The 15,763-nt window shown below is 37.5% G+C and overlaps 1 protein-coding gene across 3 annotated transcripts in view; it reads left to right on the top strand.

Moving 5' to 3' along the window:
- The first annotated feature begins 4,133 nt into the window (after positions 1-4,133).
- MCTP2 (multiple C2 and transmembrane domain containing 2) overlaps positions 4,134-15,763 on the top strand; it is a 257,655-nt gene continuing 246,025 nt past the window's right edge. For 2 of the 3 annotated variants that reach the window (XM_072617257.1, XM_072617266.1), the window contains exon 1: positions 4,140-4,714. The gene's annotated coding sequence lies outside the window, so the exon portion shown is untranslated. Of the gene's footprint in view, positions 4,715-15,763 lie in introns of all 3 variants that reach the window. The other variant, XM_072617275.1, reaches the window with a different exon arrangement.

The following is a 15,763-nucleotide window of genomic DNA, read 5'->3' as shown; positions in this document are numbered from 1 at the left end:
TCACTGATTATTAGCCAGACTTAATTAACTTTTAAAATGCAGGTTAGCTACAGTGTACTGGGTCTGGAATCAGGAAGACATGAGTTTGGATTGAGCATCACACACACTAACCGTATGAACCTGGGCAAGTTATTTAACTTCTGTTTGCCTCAGTTTCCTTTTCTGTAAAATGAGGGTAATAATAGAACCTGTCTCCAAGGATTGTTGTGAGGATCAGTTGGGGTAATATTTAACACCATACCTGGCACATAGTAAGTACCATAAAAATGTTAATTGTTTTTACTTATTTCTGTGTTTGTTTATTATTATATAGTGAGGTCAGGTGTTGCAGAAATAATCCCCCCAAACTGGGAGCATACCTAGCCCTCCACAAGCAAGTTACGCCAAGGGTGGTTGTTGTTCAGGGTGGTATCTTGCCTTGCTTCTGTGACTCAAAGTTTCTCCTCACTTTTCCCTCCAGTCATTAAAGTCTAGTAACAAGACAAAAGTCAAGAGTACTGGTGATGGCCCTGGATGCAGTGGGTGACCTTGATCTTTCTAAATTAAGGTATTTTCCAGACCTCAGTTTGTCTGAGGCAATACCCATTCAAGAGTGGGTCTAAACTTTTTAAAAATAGTAATAAATCACAGGACAGCTAGATGGCCAAGCTGATAGCGTGTCAGGCCAAGAGTCGGGAAAGCTCATTATCTTCGTGAGTTCAAATATGGCCTCAGACACTTATTAGCTGTGTGACCCTGGGTAAGTCACTTAACCCTGTTTGCTTTAGTTTCCTTATCTATCAAATGTGCTGGAGAAGGAAATGATGAAGCACTCTAGTATCTTTGCCAAGAAAACTCCAAATGGGGTCACAAAGAATCAGACATGACTGAACAAATAAAATCACATGCCAACAACCTGTAGCAAAGGGCTAACAACTCATAGCTCTTGCTTACTAGAAATCCTTTCCTGTCTTCATGGAGGTCTCAAGGAATTCCTTGTACATATGATTCTTTTCTAGATACTAAGAGTTGCTGTCCTTGAAGAGTCTTGAAGCTTCCTTCTCTCATGTTTCTCTCAACTACCAGTGCAGAAACTGTCTTCAGCCAGGGCTGCTCCAGGGACATTATTTGCAGCCCTAGGGAATACTGTTATTATTGCTGATTGGATCTACACATATTTTGACCTTTTAAGGTTCACTAGATTGTACCTGAACAGTCATGGAAGGGGGAAAATTTCTTACATATTGCCTTCCTCTGCAAAGGCAATTCACTCCCAGTAGTCCATATTTAGTAGATTTGGCCCCTGCTTATCTGAGTCACTCAAAACTAATTTGTCATTCTTATATATGTGACTGATTTTATATATGTGGAACTGATTCTCTTTCACTATTTCAAGCTATTTCCTGTATGATGTCATTGAGTTTAATCTGATGACCCAAAGTCCCTAAATGCCTTTCAAATAGATTAAGGACTCATTCACACCTAGTTTATTCTTGATATTTGATATCTTGATATTTGGCTCAGTTCATACATTTTGAGAGTTTTGCAGTTAATTGGAGTGGGGGGGAGCCCTACCCTTAAGCATGTTTTGCTCCAAGTTATTTCTAAATATTCCTGTTTATAGGTATTTTGATATTTTATTCCTCATTTTTTCTTTTGTTTTCTTCTTTCTTATCCCAATTCTATTTCTTTCTTGTTTTTATTCCTCACTTTTCTCAAACACCTGAGTTCTATCCTTTATTTCCTTTTCCTTTTCCCAGTAGAAGGTACTGGAAAAAATCACAATGCAGCGTGGTTTTAGAGGCTCTTGTGTTCATATCCCAGTTATTTACTATTTGAACGACCTTGGACCAGCCTCCCTCTTTCAGGACCACATTATCCTCATCAGTAAACTGAAAGGGATTGACTAGGTTATATCTAAGCATCTCTCCAGCTCTAGCTCCTTGCTTTGTGGTAATCATTTACCTCTTTATTATTATCATTAATTAATATTTTATCCTGGAAGAATATCATTTCCCTACTCTGATTGTCCTCCTCCTGCTATGGCCAAAAACAACCCTTCATTTTGTTAATTTTGGAGAAACAACCAGGGGACCATCCTGAGTCAGGCCCGCAGATGAAACCATTTTTCTAAACTTAAATATTAGAGTAAAATAGGGTAACAGAAGGGCTGTTTCCAGGAGAGTTGGTTTCTCTTCTTAGTTTTGACAGTTGCTTTAATCCCTACCTCACTCCAGAATATTCTCTAAATTGCTCTGTCTAGTTTTTAAGGCCCTCCGTAATCTAGTCTTGCATTTTTCCAACATCATTTCCCACACCTCTAATAGAAACTTTCAACTCTAGTCAGTCCATTTTCTTACAAATCCACTGTGCTGTCTCTAAGGAAATAAATTTTCTTCTCCTCTTTATCTAGATGTTTTACCCATCCACTGAGGCCTTAGTCAAGATTCATCTCTTCCAAGAAACTACTCCTTATGTTCTACAGAATGTCATTCTCCATATTCCCTACACTTTTACTGAAACACTAAATTTTTCCTCTACTGACATTTAAAATAATTACTTATATTCCCTCAGCAACACTTTCATTCTTTACTCTCTCTCCAACTACATACTCAACTTTTGAAAGAAGAGACATGCTTGTATTGGGTGAGATGCTCTCCTAGCTCAAGACTGAATGCATAGTCATAGACTCGCCAAAGTAGACAAAATCTTTGAAGTTATCTACTTTGATCCAAAGCAGGTACTCAATAAATACTTAAACACACTTTATTGATACCGTTCATTTTTATATTACCTTCATTTCCAAACATATTTCCCCCACCCCCACTACCCCAAAAGCCAATCGTATCAAATATTAAAAAGGAAAGGAGGGGAATCAGTTCAGCAAAAGTAATGGAAGCCTAATTTGAATTTGGCAATGTATCCAGTATTCCCCACTCATAATTCCCCACTACTGTAAAAAAAAAAATGGAGTTATAACTTCCCCTAACACAGCATTCTCTCTCTCCCTCCCTTACTCCTCCCTTCTCCCCTATTTACACTGATTTTGCTGCTCTCTATATTGTTTACCTGGTTCCTTTTACTGAATCATTTTTTTTTCTTTTGATACGGTAACATTCCATTCAACCATGAACCAGGATCAGGATGTATTCAATCATTCCCCAGTCAATGTCTATCCCTTTTGTTTCTAGCTTTCTACTATGAGTAGTTTGGTGCATAGGAAACTTTTCTGCCTCCGACCTCTTTGGGGTGTATGACTAGCAGTGGGAACTGAGTCAGAGAATATGAATATTTTAATCACTTTCTTAACATTAATCTGAATTGCTTTCCATTCAGTAAATATTTTTTGATTGAGGGCTGGGGGCGGGAAGCATAAAAGCAGAAGGAGGAAGAAATAAAGGAGGAAGGACTAAAGAGAAGAGAGTTAAAACAGTGAAATACATATAGAGAAACATGGGATGATAACTACGTCAGTAATGATGGAAAAAAGCGTTGGTTCTGGCTTCAAAGGACTTGGGTTTCAATCCCAATTCTGCTGCTTCCTACCTCTCTGGCTTGGGTAAGCCACTTAACATCTCTGAGTTTCAGTTTCCTCATCTGTAAAATAAAGAGGTTTTACTATATCCTGTCATAGGGCCCTTTCAGCTTTACACCTATGATCTTATGATTAAACCTTGCTGCCCTTCGATTTCCAGTCACTAAATGGTGTTCCTATGATGTTTTTTCTATAGAGATGTATGAAATAAATAAATAAATAATGCCGATTTGCATTTGCACTTTATATTCATCACTTCACTTGAATCTCACATCAGACAGGTACTATGATTACATTTTTTACAGAAAAGGAAATTTGAGCCTAAACGAACGGAGCCTGTCCATTGACAGCAAAAATGTGCTTGGTTTCTCCAGGCACTCTTCCATTCTGGTCTTCTTTTAAGTGACTAAGTCAGGGTCACACAGTCATGGCCACTTGGGCAGTATTTGAATTCAGATCTGCCTAGTTCCGACTCCAGAACAGTATTGGCTAAGCCATCTAGCAAATCATCTGAAGCGTTGGGAATGAAGCCTTACAAATATGATTGTTTAGTTAGCACACTGCTGAAAGCTTCAAACTCAACAAGCGTCTGTTGAGGGTGCCTGCCCTGCGCAAGATACCAGGGCTACAAAAGCAAAGCAAAGCAGCAGCCACATATCCTGGCGGACTTTTCCTGGAGTGTATTCCCGTGAACCAATCCGGGCGGATCCAGCCTGAAACCTTCTGTCTTCCTGCTGGCTCCAGGGAAATCCCGGCACCTGAGCGTAAGGTAGACCAGCCCACGCGCTTCCGTCTTTTTGGTCGGAGGCAATTTAAAGTTCTTGGGCCGGACGGACTGTTCCCCTTTAAGGGACAGCTCGCGTGTGAGAGTGAATGTGTGTGTGAGTGTGTGTGTGTGTGTGTGTGTGTGTGTGCATGGGTGAGCGCTGGGAAGTTGCAGCTGTTGGTCGTGATGCCTGCTCCGCTGCCTCTCCTTTCGCCCCTCCCGCCCGCCTGCCCGAGTCCCCGGGGGAGAACCCTGGCAAGCTCTGCCCCTGCATGAGCGGCCGCGGCCCCAGCCGCCAGTGCCAGGCGAGCAGGTGAGCTGAGCGCGGAGCTTTCCGATCAGGTTGCCAGGCGGCGGGGGCAAGCGGAGAGCCCTTCACCGGGGCTGGAGCCCTTGGCTCTGCTGGGTTCCTGGCGAGGACTGACTTTAGACAGGTAAGGCAGGTACCTGGCACTCACTCGGATCGCTATCTGTGCGGAGACCGGATGGGAGACTGCCTCCCCGGTTTCGTAGCGGGCATAGGGAGAAAGTTGGTGATGGGCAAGGGCGACTCGCCCCTTTGGGATGCCCCCTCGTTGGGCTTCTGTGGCTGCAGGTTGCCTGGAGCGCCTTTAGAACAGGAACAGTGACCGGTGAGGAAATGTCCCACAAAATAGGTGTGCTGAAAGTTGGAGGAGGACATCGGACTGTTGAGTCTGGGCTAAGCTGGGGAAACTAGGGAAGAGAGGAGCTGAAGTTGTCCGCGGGAAGGATCTCCTTTGGCGCGTTTAAAAGGGTATAACCTGAGTCCGCATTGAGCGTTAGGGACCTAGCCTCTGTAAAAACCTCTTCTTTCTCCTGCTGTGCAGTTAGATTATTAACCCAGATTCAATGGCTTTGAGGCTTCCCCCAAGCATAGACCCGGGGAATCCACTTTGAGTAGTTCTGTCTTTGGGAGATTCATTTGTTTAGCAACATAAAAGGCACTATTACGCAAATTACATACTTCCTCTGTGCAGACTCTCAGGGCAACCATAAACTATGTATTGAGCCAGACTTGTATGCAAAGGGTAAAATTGCTGTGGCTACCACTCCAGCAGCTTTCATATTTGCTAACCAAATCGTGCATTATCGAACTTTAAAGAGTCCGAATTTTCCCAGTCAGCATTTTATCTTATCTAAATGAAATTTAGAGGAAGTCTTAGAGGTGTGAAGATCTTAAGTCATTTAAAGAATGTACAGGAAGTCATATTTAGCATAGTCATAGTGGAGTATTTAACATGCTTTCTCCCATTAAACCTGCTTCAGGAATATGCACACTTCCAAACTGGTTTTCTGTTGACTTGACTTTTAGTTCTCCCCGGAGCATTTGTTTTTGTTGGACTAGTGAGACTTTAAAAATCTGACACTAGGCAACTGTTAGTGTTTTTGTCTTTTTTGACGCTGAAGTACAAAGTTGTTTTAAAAATTAATTTCTGTGGATGCCAAGGTAATCATCAAATGGATATTTAGTAAGCTGTCTAGGAAGCTTTTTAATCAGTCTTAAAATGCTTAAACATTGAGATATGGCATCTCTTACAGAGTTTGAAATATCAGATTCTAAGGAGAGAATAAATGTTTATCAAATTCAAAGCATATAATAAAATGTTAAGGAAGAGTATTTTATGGGGCTACAAGTGAGTGTGTGTGTGTGTGTGCGTGTGTGTGTGCATGTGTATTTCCATTGCAGTATAATGCAATCTTACCTGATGGGTAAAGTTTTTTTTTTCAGTCCTATTCTTCTTCTAGTGGGTGGAGCAGACCTTGAGGTACAGATGTTAATCTATCTGTGCTTTCTCACCTAGTGTGACTCTTGTCAATATATTTCCTGTAAATCCTCCGTAAGAGTTTCACTTAGTGTACTCTTAATTTCATGACATGTCATGGGTACCAAAAGAGCATATGGGCTGTCCATTGCTTTTGACCACTGGTTTGCCTTTTCTGGTCATATATTACTTTAGGATAACATATTTTACAGCTCTTTTGAACCACTTTTCATAGGTTCAATTATGGTTTGATTTACTCATATGGATCAAGCATGTCTCTGCTCTTTGTGTGACCCAAAGCTCTAATTCTTCAGAAACTGTAGCCTACCTTGATTCATAGCTATATTGTTTCACCCCAAGAACAATGGGTTGAAAAGATGGGCCTTTGTTTCCTGGGGAAGCTTTGGATTGTTACAAATGTACAATTTTAAAAATACGTACAATCTAGTCCTCTTCTTTTTCTTCTTGTTGAATTCTGGTTCCTGTTCATTGTCTATCTGCAATGACTGTCTAAAATAGTAATGTTGATAGTGTTGATAGATAATTTCGGTGGTTTATTCAACTGTGTATCATAGATCGAGGCATGTAATGTAAGTTCTTACCTTAAATAAGAAAGTAAATGGCAAATTTAAAAGATAGTATTGTTTGTCATATTTCTATAAGGCCTCAGAAAGATCTAAAATGGAACTAGAAATCTGCCATTAGTGTCTTTGCAAGTAGATTTTCTATACAGTAACATTTTTGTGATAATTAGTTTTCATTCTTATGAAACAGAGGTTATTATTGTTACTTAGAAAATTTAAATATATGTAACCTAATACTTATTGGCAGAATTTTGATTAGATGTTTTTTCAAACTTGTCCTATAACTTGTTTGGTAGGAAAAGGCCAGGAATAGTGTAGTAAAATGGGAAGAAATTCAGAATTTATTAAATTTTTGGTTTAAATAAATGATCTTTAATGGTTTGACTCGTAAGTTGTTTTAGTGGATATAATCTCTTTGATAAAGCTCATTGTTTACTATAGAATGGGAAAGGACAGTAACCTTTAAGAATTCCAAATAATTTTTTCTAGTAGAAGCAGGGTGTTTCCTTCCAACTTCAAAATTCTATTGTTCTAAATACCTTATATTTTGAACAGAGAAAACCACTGTAGGTAAGAGAAAGAGGTGATATGTACCAATCATAGGTCAGACTCTTCTTCTTATGGGACCTTTCCTTGACTTGGATCAGCAAAATTCTTCCTTCTCAAAATGGCAAACCACTCCAATATTTTTGCCAAGAAAACCTCAAATGGGGTCACAAAGAGATGGACACAACTGAAAATGACTGAACAACAACAACCTCTGACATTAAGACTATGGACTAGGATATAATATGTGCTGGTAAGGATAAATATGTCAAATATTTCTTTGCTTGGGTGGATCTGCCATCTCAGCGAGGTGGCTATTTGCTCCAGTGGTTCAGGTCACAACTCATCCACGCTTCCTCATCCTCTGCTACTCTTGTCCACAGGTCGCCCATCAAATATTCTGTGTTAGGTAAAGGCAGAGATAAACCTCATAATTTCCTCCTGTCATGTGGGCAGGCTTCTAAAGTGGGAAGATGATTCGATTTTCAGTTAGAATCAGAGGACATGAAATCAAATCCCAATCTAGCTACTTACCTGTGTGACCTTGAACTAGTCCTCTTTGAACTTCAGTTTCCTCATCTATAAAATAATGGACTAGATCAGAAGTGTTACATGCTTGAACTATATTAAAGTGGAATTGGGAAATATTTAAGAAAATCAAAATACAATAAAACACAAATAATGCTAAAAAAAACCCCAATTCTTCCTTCTCCATCATTGTTTTGGGTACTCTTGAGTTATGCTACTGGTGGAAGCTCAATAACCTCTTCTTGGAAGATTTTTACAGTTTAATTTGAATGCCAGAATCATAGATGACAAAATAATAAGCGTTATACCTGGAATCAATCTTCAAAATCATCTAGAGAGTAATTTGAGAACTAGAGAAGGCCTTAACGCCATTAGGTTCCAGAGAGGACTAACATCCCACTCTCCAGATTTTTAATCCAATGCTTTTTCCACATCTTTGATCTTTTCCGTTTCCATAGAACTGAGGTTTTTGATTTATGAGTTGTCTTGTCCTCAAAGTCTCCTTAGAATAATGATACCCTACCTGTTTTCATGACTAATATTATATTCAGTAAATATATTAGTTTATTAGTGATGATACCAGTAATGTTAGGCACCATTAGTGTTGATATATATTACCAATTTTGAATTTTTTCTTTATTGTAGCCCTCATTCTTTAGAAAATAGTCTGTTTTGACCATCAAAAGTAATTTTAATTCAAATGGAGAGGGAAGTCCACTCCAAGAAGAGAATTCCATGAATCAACCAAATTCTTTCCTTCTGTCTCTGAAGAAGGCTGCAATTTGCTCACCTTTCTGGGTCACACAAGAGAGAAAATATTCACTTACTTTTTGCTTTAGTATATGTTTTGGAATTCTCTTCCAATATCACTGTAAAATTTCCACTGGGGCTTTGAACACTTTTGACCTTCTAATCTTTAATTGGTCTGAATGAAAATGATTACTAACACAAGCTAACAGGTAACATTGTTCTTTTTTAATAAGCCTTCAGTTCACATAATTTGGAGATTTCTTAAATAAAATATGTGGCATAATTGAAAATTCCACAAAATGTCTGGAAAATTTACCAAAGATTATTTTATGATCTCTTAGTCTATGGGGTAATGTTAGCTGCATATCAATTGAAATTCAAAAATAGAATTGAGTATAAATGAGTGATGGAAATTTAAATCATACTATATCTTAATGTAATATGCATTCTGTTTCATGTCTTACTAATTTCTTTTCATGTCACCTATTTGTTTTTGTAGTCTGTTCATCATTTCTTTTTAATAATCTATATAAATGTTATTACATTCCACAACTCAGTAGCAAGGATAAATTTATACGTTCAGGACAGAATTTCTTTTTTCAACTGAAATCTGTCATGAAACTTCTCCTGAAACTAAGGTTTAATGATAAAACTGCAAACTTTCCTGCCCTCAAGAAGTTTAGAATCTATTTGGGGGATATCATATCTGTACAAGTGGACTACCAAGAACAGTGAGGTAGGTGTAAGTTCTAATGCTTGGAGGCAGGGGAGGGGGTAAGGAAGGTTTCCTGGAGAAAGTGATACCTTACTTGAGCCTTGAAAAGAGAAAAGAAGTTCTGATGAGAAGGGAAGTCCTTTCTAGGCATGGAGGATGGCTTGTGCCAACACAGAGGCGAGACATAGAAAACCAAATTATTGGTTTGTTATTGTGGGTGAAACAGATTTTAAAAGTCACTTTTCTATCGATGATTTGATGTAAAAAATAGGCCTATTTTAAACTTATTTGTCCTACTTAGACTGTAAGTTCCTTGAAGGCAGGGCACTTTTATTTATTGTTGTTATTTTTGTTATCCCCATTGCCTAGAAAAGTATCTGGCATATTGGAGTAGCCTAATAAATGCTTATTGATTGAACAATTAAAAATGGGAAATAAAGAAACATACTGTACACTCAAGCAAACAAAGTAAAATGTAAAATGGACAAATATAACATTGCATTTTTAGGTTCAGAAAATAAACTGCATAAATCATAATGGAGATATTGATCTGACCACTTACCATAACCTTTCCAACTCTAAATTCTATGTGCCAACTCTAAATCCTAAAGTCTCTGCTTTTGAATCACATATATATACTTAATAATAACATAACAAAATTCTTGAACTTGTATTCCCTTAACACTGCTTATATAAATGTTGTGAAAATGTAACCTAAAACCAAGAAATTAACAGAGTAATAGCATTGTTTTTGGTGGAGGGGGGAGAATAAGTAGACTAAGAGATCGTAAAATAATCTTTGGTAAATTTTCCAAACATTTTGGGGAATTTTCAATTATGCTACATATTTTATTAAGAGTCTCCAAATTATGTGAATTGAAAGCTTATTAACAAAGAACATCTCACTTAAACCACAGAAACCTAAATTGTTGGAACTGTTCATACAACTTTTCAAGATGATAAGTTTCAATAACATCTACATTTTGATTGTCCTGCAAATTACATTTTACTCACATTTCCCATTTCATCAGAACAGAATATTTGACTGACTCTTCTTCCACCAAGAAATAAAAAAGGCTCCTTCTTTACAAAGCACTTATTCTCTTTAACTTTGCTTTTTGACCATTTCACCCACTTATTGAGTCATCCAGGAGAATGACTTGGCAGTGGTTATTCTCAGAATTTCAGACCTGTCTGAACAAGTAACATTTCTCTGACATTTTCTTCACCTTCCTCAGTCCCATGTGAACTGGTACCTAAATACCTACCTTTACCAAATCATAGAAGCTTAGAAGTTTTAGATCAAATGGTACTGAACAGATTATCTAGTCTAGTCTAGTCATTTGCAGAGCAGTCAAGGAGGGAGTGGAGTTATCCAGAAATGTGATACATTAGCAGTTTACAGGATTGATTTGAAAACACAGCAAATGTGGAGAAAGGTACACAGCCAATTGCCTTTAAACAACATAAACTATTTATGTATAAGGGAAAAAAAAGAGACTTTGCAGGTAGGGTGTGGTTCTGGTCATTAATAACAAATTGTTTTTTGAGACATTTCCTTCATTAACTTGTTCCTCCCCATCTCCCAGACTTCTGTTTTAGGGAATTTTTAAAATTTATATTCTATTGCTCATTGACTACAGTTTTGAGATGATAACTTTTACTCTGTGTTCTGTTTCAATATACATTGTTTGAATCATAAATCTTTTTTTTTTCTCTTAGTGGAAGAAAGCTCTTACTAAATACATTGAAATAATATTAGGTGTTTTTGCTTCTTAAAATTGAAAACAATTTCAATAACCTTTCTGTTCAGAAAGGATGTTGAGGAAAAAAGCAAATAAAAAAGACATATTTATATGTGGTGATTTTATTTTGTTGAAATGAATCCACTTTTTCCTCTCCATGTCCACATAGTCTATTTCTAAAACTAATGTCTCTTTCAAGGGAAATGTTTCTTAATAAATGTCTAAAATAATTCTGACATTCTTAAGCAATATGATTAGCCATCTATTTTTCTTTGCAGGCGGCATAGCATAGCATAGAGAAAACCACCCTGAACTAGGAGTCAGTGCTTGGATTCTTAATCCTGATTTGGCCAAGACCACCTTTATTACATAATTTAAGTTCTGTGGGACCCAGTTTCCTTGTACTTTCTAACTCTAAGATATAATAGTACTCCCTGAGTTGTTGTACTCAATCCTGAGTAGGGAAGTGAAATCCTTAGAAAATACAAATTCTTTTGAACTATGTGAGAGACAGGTATGGGGGAGAGGGGCCAGGAACTGGAACTGAGGCAGACAAACTTAGAGAGACAGGTAGGGAAAGAGATTCAGTCATGCAGGCACAGAGAGACACATAGGCAGAGAGACACCTAGACACACAGGTAAGAGCTACACAAGCACATAGAGGTATGCATGCATGTGCACACGTATATAAAATGTATATATTGCTATAGTCATTGTCTGCATCGATTGATTGATATATTCCTTTTGTGGCATTTCCAGCCATGTGTGATAATGAATAAATGTGACTGGAGGCTTTGGTAAAATTGTCCTTCACTTGACCCAGGTGATGCAGTAACATCTCTTCAAAAGAAGCCATCTGTGGAGCAAGCCAAGAAATCATTTGTTTTAAGTAGACACTAGATAGTAGTTTGTTCATATGAGATATAGTTTTCATTTTGGTTTTAAGATAATATATTTTCTCCTGCAGGTGAGAATATATTGGCATTTCAAGGCCCAGACAAAAACACATGGGTGCTTGTTGTGGGTGTAAATGTAGTTGTGATTTCATTGATGATAGGGAGTTTCCCAAGGGGGAATTGGGTCTACCAGTGCAGATCAGTAACTATTCTACAACTTCTGGTGTTAGCCAGTAGCCTGGGGGACTGAGAGTATGAGGCAGAGGTGAGACTTTGCCAGGAGGTGCTTTTGGGTTTTTTTTTTAAAATCTGATATTCTTGAGCCTTGGCACAATAGAACAAATTCTGGAATTATACACACACACACACACACACATGCACACACACACACACATATATATATACACACACATATGCACATACATACATATATGTTATTCTTGGAGGATATTTTTCCCCAAAATAAATGCAAATATTGATTAACATTTTTAACTAAGAAAGCAACTAATAACATTTAACAGATTGTCTCTATTTTATAAGCTTAAAGAGCTATAATGCTCTAGCTCTTTAATTCTGAGATGTTTTCTTTCTTTCTCATAAAACATGAGAATGAGAACAGACCAAAAACCAGTCTGAGGATGTGGTAGAAAGTATCTACATCTGAAGTGGGAGGACATGGTTAAGTCTTACTATAACTGAAATATGATGTCCCAGATACACTCCTAATGCATCTTTACCAACCCTCAACCAGCTTGTTATTTCAAGTTTATGACAGTAAGAGGCAAATTATTTCCCTCCTGTAACTTTATCTTAGTTCATTGAAAGGAAGGGAGAAAAATATAAATTTGCTGAGGTGAACCTGGAAAGGCCTATTGCCTTTTTGATCATGTACTAGGCAAGTCTAAAGAGCGTAGGCACTCCTGCTTTGCCTGATGTTTCCTTCTGTTGACCACAGATTCAAAGAAGGAAAACTGATTTGGCTTTGGAGAAGAGTAAAGAAGATTCCTTTCCCTCTTTTGCAGAGGTGGAAAACTATGTATTGTGTACACAGACTTTGTTGATGGCTGGTTTTGCTGAATGGTTCTTTTTGTTTTTTAAAGGAGAGATTTTATTTGGATATGAAATGATGCAAAAACAAGATATAATTTTAAAAGAAATAGTTTATTATTTCCATAAAAAAGAAGAGTACAGAGTTTTTTCAAAAACTGAACAGAGACATTTTTTAAGTACTGAGAAGTGTTTGAGTAGGCAAAGAAGATTTTCTAAAGCAGATCAAGTTCATTAGTTAGTGAGCTATGAAAGCTCTGTTCAGATTCCTGAATTTTCCTTTTTAAAGGAATACAAAATACTAGCATTTAGTTAAATAGTTCATAATAGAATGCTAATTAAAAGAATAAAAAGACTATAAACTTAATACAAAGTTCTGAAGAAATAACTAAAAACTGAAGTTGGTTGTGTGTCCATATCAATGCATTATGTCTTAGTTGATCGGAACACTGTCATCAGAGGAGGCTTTTTGGAATAAGTGGGGGTTTTCACTGAGCCTTAGACCAGGAAGATTTGGATGGCTCATTTTACAGATGAAGAAACTGAGGAAAACAGGGTGAAGTGATTTGCTCAGGGTCACACATCTAGTAAGTGTCTGAGGCTGGATTTAAACTCAGATCTTTCTGATTCCGGGCCTGATATTATATCCACTGTGCCACCTACATATAGATGACCCTGAATAAGCAACCATATTTTGCTGCATTTGGTAAGGGGTCCAAGGATAAGTTAGGCAAAATCGCAGGCAGCAGTTATGGAAAGTAGATACCCTTCCCACAAGGAACAATTGCAAGGCCTTGAGCTATCCAAACTACTTTCAAATACAATATAGACCGTATAAATTGGAGATAATTAATAGAGAGAAGGCCCTAGGATTATAGAGGATCAGGAAAAATTTCTTATGGAAGATGGTATTTAGCTGAAACTTTAAGGAAATTAGGAGACAGGGATGAAAGAGAGTATTACAGGTATGGGTAACGTGCCATGAAAATACACAGTTTGGAGATGGAGTTTCTTGTGGAAAGAAAAAGGAAGCCAGCACCACTGGATTACAGAATATATAGAGGGCAGTATGGGATGAGAAAACTGGGGAGAAAAAGTGGGGACAAAGTTGTGAAGAACCTTGAATGCCATGCCAATGAACCTAGAGGTAAAAGGAGCCACTGGAATTTATTGAATAAGGATGCGTGTCCCAAAAGTCTTAGCACGATTTTGAACTTTTAATAAAATAAAACTGCACTAAAAATTTGGGGATACCCCTATCACCCTAAATAGAGGCCTACTTCTACATTTGATGACTGGGGAATTCTTTCTAATTGTAACGAAATGCTAGAAGTCATGACTGTTAAATCTTGTTTCGTAATTACTCCATGTTAAGATCTTGTTTGCAACATTTTAGCCTAGAGTGAAAGTGTGCTGTCAAGCTGCTATTAATCTTGGCCACCTAATTTTATAGTTGACATTCTCTGCTTAGCATTAAATGAGCATTCCAAGAAAATTAGAAAAGGTTAGAATGGGGTAACTGTCCACTTAAACAAGTTATATATTAAAGTTCATGTAATAAAATTGAAATGGACATGGACATAATCAAAATAGAGGGAGGGGAGAAAGCATTTTTTTTAAAAGCAAGATTGTTTTGAAACTGACAAATTCTATTTCATTCAAGAAATGTCTTCATCAAGCATTTTAAATACAAATGACATCTTTGATATGGGGTAACTTTTTTGGGAATATTGACATACAGAGGTTGAGTCAGTCACACATGTGTCAGTGAATGTGGGTATAAAGAAAATTATTGATAGTTTTAGTCTTCAGAGAAGGTATCTGTGATTTAACAAATGGAGAGTTGACCTGGAGCCAAGAAAACCTGGATTCAAGTCATACTTACTGTATATATTAGCATAGTACTTGGCACATAGTAAGTGCTTGATAAATATTGGTTAATTGATTGAATCTGTGATCTCAGTTCTCTAGGCAGTTCTAAGACTGTTCCTTGCAGAAAAGATGCTGATATGCAGGCTGATATGCATGAGTTTCCTCACCCCAAAGTTCCCTATTCCATTGAAATCATAAGTTTAGTTTCTAACCTTAGTCTTAAAAAAAAGCCATACTTCACATTACTGCAGGAAATATCTATTTACACATATATTATAACATTAATTTGAAGGCAAGGCAGGTCATAATGCCTGTTCTCAGTTGGCCTGAATTTACTTTTGGTCATTCTCATTTGGCTCATTCAAACATCAGACTTGGGGAGGAAACAGAGGTGAAGAGGAAGTCTTCACACATTAATTTCATGTTAATGCTTTTTGCAATTTATTCTTCTATGCATTTATTTCCCATAATTGTTGGTGGAAGAGAAATTCAGTTTTAAAATATCTAAGACTCCCACCAAACATTAATAAGGGCAGCTAGGTGCCCTCTATACGTTGTATAGAGAGCTGGGCTGGAGTCAGGAAGATGAGGCTTCCTGACTTCAAATCTGGCCTGAGACACTTGTTAGCTGTGTAACCCTTGGCAAGTCACTTAACCCTGTTTGCCTCAGTTTTCTCATCTGTAAAATGAGCTGGAGAAGGAAATGGCAAACCATTCCAATATCTTTCCTGAGAAAACCCCAAATGAGATCACAAAGAGTTGGATGCCTGTGAAAAATGACTAGCAAATGGCTCGTTATATTGGAATTAGTCATATGGGTTTCCTTTATGTTTTGGTCAAGTGTGAGATATCTATTGTCAACTTACTGACCATCTTTTGTGAAGATGATTAGATGAGTAGTTGGTCTGTTTGGAAGGGAAAGTATACTTGGGCTGAGCCACTGATAAGTGACTTTCCATATTTACTTCACTTAATTGTGACCTTCAAAGAAGCCAGTTTTCTTTATTTACCTATTT

Source organism: Notamacropus eugenii, chromosome 1 (assembly GCF_028372415.1).
Source record: "Notamacropus eugenii isolate mMacEug1 chromosome 1, mMacEug1.pri_v2, whole genome shotgun sequence".
Lineage (NCBI taxonomy): Eukaryota > Metazoa > Chordata > Mammalia > Diprotodontia > Macropodidae > Notamacropus > Notamacropus eugenii.
This window is presented reverse-complemented; position numbering and strand designations above follow the sequence as displayed.